The sequence below is a fragment of the Octodon degus genome, unplaced genomic scaffold (assembly GCF_000260255.1).
Source record: "Octodon degus isolate 3935 unplaced genomic scaffold, OctDeg1.0 scaffold00072, whole genome shotgun sequence".
NCBI lineage: Eukaryota > Metazoa > Chordata > Mammalia > Rodentia > Octodontidae > Octodon > Octodon degus.
Window position 1 is genome coordinate 5,438,600 of NW_004524648.1, and position 5,499 is coordinate 5,444,098.

Below are 5,499 nucleotides of genomic sequence, written 5' to 3' on the forward strand. Positions count from 1 at the left end.
CCTTGCGCTTGCCAGGGAAGTGCTTATTCCGCTGAGCCATCTCTTCGGCCCCCTGCATTTCTCTGATGGTTAGTAATTTTGAGCATTTTTTCATGTATTTATTGACAATTGTACTTCTTCTGAAAAGTATTTCAGTTGCCCATTTTTTAAGTGGGCCTTTTATTTTGAGGAGTCTGATTATTTTAGTTCTTTGTATATTCTATTTTTTTAAAAAAAGGAATTACAAAGCTACTTTTAATACTTTGGGGTTTGCCCCACAGGAATAAAAAACACTGGGAAAGGGTAACCTCCTCACCCCCAGGAGTGACTCAGAGGGACAGAGGCTACTTGAGAGGAAGGAAGCACAAAAGGGACCTGCTGCAGACTCAGGGCAAAGGGAATGCCATCGTTGTTGGGACCTGTGAGCACTATAGGAGGAAGCGCGAGCATGGTGGGACCGGCTCCAGGCACACAGGCGCAGGGCAAGAGCGTTGGACACGAAGCCACAAAGCTACTTGGGTTCCTCCTTCTTCTCATTTGCATTTTTCTGCTTCTGCTGCATGATCTCTGAGTCCCTCTGCTTGCGAGCGGCAGCAGAAAGCCTGTCACCTCAGCGCTTTCCCTTAACCGAGTCTCTCTGCTTTTTCATATTCTTCAGGCCGGCGAGCTCACGCTGGTTACTGCGGGTCATGGAGACAGCAGTGGCTCCAGCCTGCCTCCTTGTGTCCCCTCGTTCCATCCGACGTTGCGGTCTATTTTTTTTTTTTTTTTTTAATGGGGAAAAAATTATGTATTTAGAATTATCTAGCTGGACTCAGTTTAGATGATCCCAATTTTGTTGTCAACATCCAGTGCATCATAATCAGGAGCAAGTCGAACTTATGCCCTCTTCTCTCCATCAGGCCTGATGAGGGTATTGACCTTGGCAACATCGATGTCATAGAGCTTCTTTACAGCCTGTTTGATTTGGTGCTTATTGGCTTTGACATCCACAATGAGCACGAGTGTGTTGTTGTCCTCAGTCTTCTTCATGGCTGACTCTGTGGTCAGGGGGAACTTGATGATGGCATAGTGGTCAAGCATGTTTCTCCTGGGGGCGCTCTTCTGAGGGTATTTGGGCTGCCTCTAGAGGTGCCCTGTCTTGGGATGGCAGAAGGTGGGCGACATACGTATCTTCTTTTTGTGGCTGTGGATGCCTTTCAGCACAGCCTTCCTGGCCTTCAAAGCTTTTGCTTTTGCTTCAGCTTTGGGAGGGGCAGGGGCTTTCTTCTTCGCCTTTGGCACCATCTTGGTAAAAAGGCTCTCTCAACCTGTATATTCTGGATCTTAGTTCTCTGTCAGGGAAGTAATTAGAACCCTTTCCCTGTCTGTGCCTCAGCTCTTCCTTAGATGAGATGACCCACGTAGGTTTAAAGCAGTTGCAACAGATATGATCTTAGCTTCACTCCTCTGGGTCCTAATGGTTGAACACACCAAAAAAGCTGTGCTGAGCAAGTGGGCCATCTGTGTCTGAAGCCCCATCTTAAGTGTTAGTAGCTTACATTGAATACCTGGGACTGACTGACAGACAAAATGACTCTTCCATTTATGTCTCTTCCTCCCTGGAAGATGGAGCTATGCTAGTATACTTATGGAAGGCCTCTGCTAATTGGTTATGAAACAAAGCTGGATTTCTCTCTGTAGCCTCTAAGACCTCACCCACTTTATCACAATTATCAGACTTTTAAATGTACTTCATTTTTATTTTATTTTATTTATTTATTTTTGTCTTTTTGAGGCAAGGTCTTGCTATGCAGTTCAGGCTGGCCTTGAACTCACTTTGTAGCCCAGGCTGGTCAAACTCACAACAAGCCTCTTGCCTCAGCCTCTTGAGTGTTGGGATTACAGGCGTGTGCCACCACACCCAGACTTTAATGTACTTTTTGATCCCCATGATAAGAGCGCACTGAGTATTATAGTTCCAGTTGGGCTTTGTTGAAGGTAGAACAGCCTCTCTATGCTATTCTCTTTTCAAGGCATATTGCTTATGAGCATAATTTCTAGCCCTGTAGGATTTTATGTCTTTCATCTGAATTATAGCAAATAGTTAACATGAATGGAATGTCATGATATGTCGGAAGAAAGGATCAAAGTTTGGGACCTGTCTACAAACCTCCTGGGGTTCCTTGCTCTATTGCACATCTGTAGCTGAAAAAGGGACCTGAAGTTCAAGTATTTCCTTGGGCTCTGGGAATTCTCTTAGGGGAAGGTTAAGTTGTGAATTAGAGTAATAAAAATCACCACTTCAAGTTCTATCTGTGCCTAAAAGCTGTCTGAGAAGCATGCTAAAGGGGCTGAGGAACTCTGGGGCACTAGTCCCTGGGGCACTAGGCTCTATTGGAATTCCTGAATCACTTGGAGAGGATGGAATTGATTTATTGGCTTGAAGGATATAAGGAGGAGGTCGAGGAGGCCTTCCAATATCAAGCAGGTTAGAGAGACCCAACCCACCTGAGAGATACATGGGAGTCTCAGCACCGAGTCATGCAGAATGTATTTTTTCTCCTGGGGCCGCCTTAAATACCACAGCTCCTATGCATTCCCTTTGATGAGGTTCACAAAAGCCTGAACACAAGGCATTTCATTCCACCTTGCATGTTTTAAGCAGAAATATTCTACCTGGAGGAGAGTCTCATAATTTAAAGTTCTATCCTGTACCTAATTCTTGCCACCCCCTAGTTCATAGGGGACCCAAACCTATTTGGTATAAACTGTTCTGGTTTTAGACTGTTAGGATCAAATCTTTCCCATTCATAGAGAATATAGCCTAGTGGCAAAATCTGTGTGGCCATGAGATCCAGTAGATTTCCCATGTGCTTTGTCTTGGGACCTATGGGGAGAGAAGACAACCAGGTCTGTGCTCCTGAAGGAGGCCTCTCATGCATAAGGAGGCCTAAAGTGCACAAGATGCCTCTTGTGGGGCTTTACAAAACCTGGAGTGGGGAAAAAAAAATGAAACCTGGAGGGTCGGGGAAGAAGCTTTTGCCTCCACATTTGGACCTGTTAACTCGTTAGGGAGAAGAGGGCTGGGCCACTTGCTGGCCTTACCTAGCCCAAACTCCCATGAGTAAAGGCAGAACTTTCCCGAGCACAGTTCTTTTAACTTCACTGAACCCCTGGATAGTCCAGTTGGTATTGTGAAACCATATGGGAAAAACATCTCTTGTATGTATTCTGGTAGGAAAAAATATTAAGAATTGTGATGGCTGTTTTCATATGCTTATAGTTACTTCATTTACTTTTTTTTTTAAATTAGATTTTACTGATACTTTGTGAATGTGTGTGTGCACGTGTGTGTGCGTGTGTGTGTGCATGTGTGTGTTTGAGACAGGTTTTCACTATGTAGCTAAGGTTGACATTGAGCTCACTTTGTAGCCCAGGCTGATCTTGAACTCACAGTGGTCTTCCTACTTCACCTTCCTCAGTGCTGGGATTACAGGCATGCACTAGCATGCCTGGCACTTATAGTTATTTTAAATTTTTAAATGTTAAGTGTTGCTTTGTTTAGACATCAGGCATTGGACTTTAACTTATCTGTATTTAAACAGGGAAGAACAAAAACCAGGCCTCAAGCATGCTCTTGGACCAGTGAGCCCAGTGCTGCAGGTGGTTGGTGCTGGTCATAAGCCTTGGGAATTGTATTTATTAGTACTAGAAATAGAACTCATGATCACCTTGCACTTTCCAGGAAGGCTCTGTGCCACTGAGCTGTATCTCCAGTGCTATTTTTTGTCTTTTTGAGACAGCGTCTCACTATGCAGTTCAGGCTGGCCTTCAACTCACTTTGTAGCACAGGCTGGCCTTGAACTAGCAGCAATCCTCCTCTGCCTCAGTCCCCAAAGCTCTGGGATTTGTAGGAGTACACCATCTTGACTGGCTCAGCCTTGGGAGTTTTAAAATGGACAAATTGTCTTGCATTTCTGTTTTTCCCCCCACCTGAAGGATGATCATCCCCTGATGAGATGGGAGCAAGCCTCTCTGGTGTTGCCTTAGGGAGATGCATTCCCACTTGCCTGGGTTTGTAGCCATTGTCCTTGGGTTGGGGCAAAGGCTGCATGGTTTCTGTCTTTCCTTTTTTTTTTTTTTTTAATGTTTTTGGTACAGGGTCTCACTACACAGCAGGGACTCATAGTGATCCTCCTGTTTTCAGCCTTCCCAGTGCTGGGATTACAGGTGTGTGCTACCATGCTCAGTCTTGGTGGCCAGACTGGGGGCGAGGCCACCGCAGCTTGTGGTGCCTGGGATAGAACCCCGGTCTTTGCTGTTGCCTAAGCAGGTGCTTAGTCCTCTGGGCTATCTCGCCTGACCTTGTATGGTTTCTTAAAGGGACAATACAATGTTTCCCTCCTGTGGAAGAAAGAGAAAGGTTCCTTTCTCTGGTTTTCCATAAGCCCATATGCTGTTTAAAATAATAGGCTTAGCTCATACGGCCAGTTATTAGAGAGAGATGGGGGAGAGGGAGAGGGAGAAAGAGACACACAACAGTGACAATGATTGGAGATATACGCCCATGTAAAATTTACTTCCTTATGCAACAACACAAGATGGCATCTGGTCACATGGCAACACCTTGACAAAATACAAACCAAGAACAAAAGCACTTACAAACTAAGACATATGGAGACCAGGCTATTAGCAAAATATACAATAAGAAAGCACACAGACAACATGGCATATCTATAGTCAATGAAAGTGGGTAGAAACAGACAAAAGCCTACATTCCCTTCCCCCGGTCCCCATGGCTAAACGGGCAGCAAATAGTTCCCTCAGTGCCTTGAGAACAGTCCTTTGCATTCCCAGTGTAGGGGACAGAGTGACAGAAATAGAAACAGAAAAGGGGGAAAAATATCCCACGGAGGAAAACAAAACCTTTACCCAGCTTGTGCCTTACCTTTGGCACCAGTACCTGAGTTTTTTTCCTGGCAGGCTACACCAAAATGTTATCCTGCTTCGCCAACTAAATATCAGATTCTAGATTGCTTGTCCATCTGGAGTTGAATTCCAGGTTCTTCTTGTCTTGAACAAAGAACTGAACAAAATAGGAAAAAACAAAACAAAAATCAAACAAACAAACAATAGTGACAAAGTTTGAGAAAGGAAAAGTAAAGAGTTGAGAGAGAAATTGGCTCTGCAGAGTGGCCTTGGACCAAGTAAAAGAGGAAAAAGCAAGATGAAAGTGATATAGGGGAGTGAAACTCCCAACCTAAATAAAAGATACCTGGAATGAGTTGGTGTTCTCTAAAACCCAAGAATGAACTTTAGGAACAACAGAGGTTAAGAGCAGAGTACTTGCTGGGGAAGAGAAAGACTGTCCAAAAGAGGGACAGAAGGCGACCAGAGTGGGCTGCCCAGGAATCTGCCTTTTCCAGGGATTTTTATAGAGCAAAACCATGAGATGAGGTGGGTCTAAGGTGGAAAACATAAGAACTCACACATGAGGTGGGACAAAACTATGGTCCACCAATAAGATTGCAAGTACAA

At 44.6% G+C, this 5,499-nt stretch overlaps 1 pseudogene; it reads right to left on the reverse strand.

The window, feature by feature from the left end:
- Positions 1–471: 471 nt before the first annotated feature.
- LOC101573744 lies at positions 472–670 on the reverse strand (annotated as a pseudogene).
- Between the last annotated feature and the right edge of the window lie 4,829 nt (positions 671–5,499).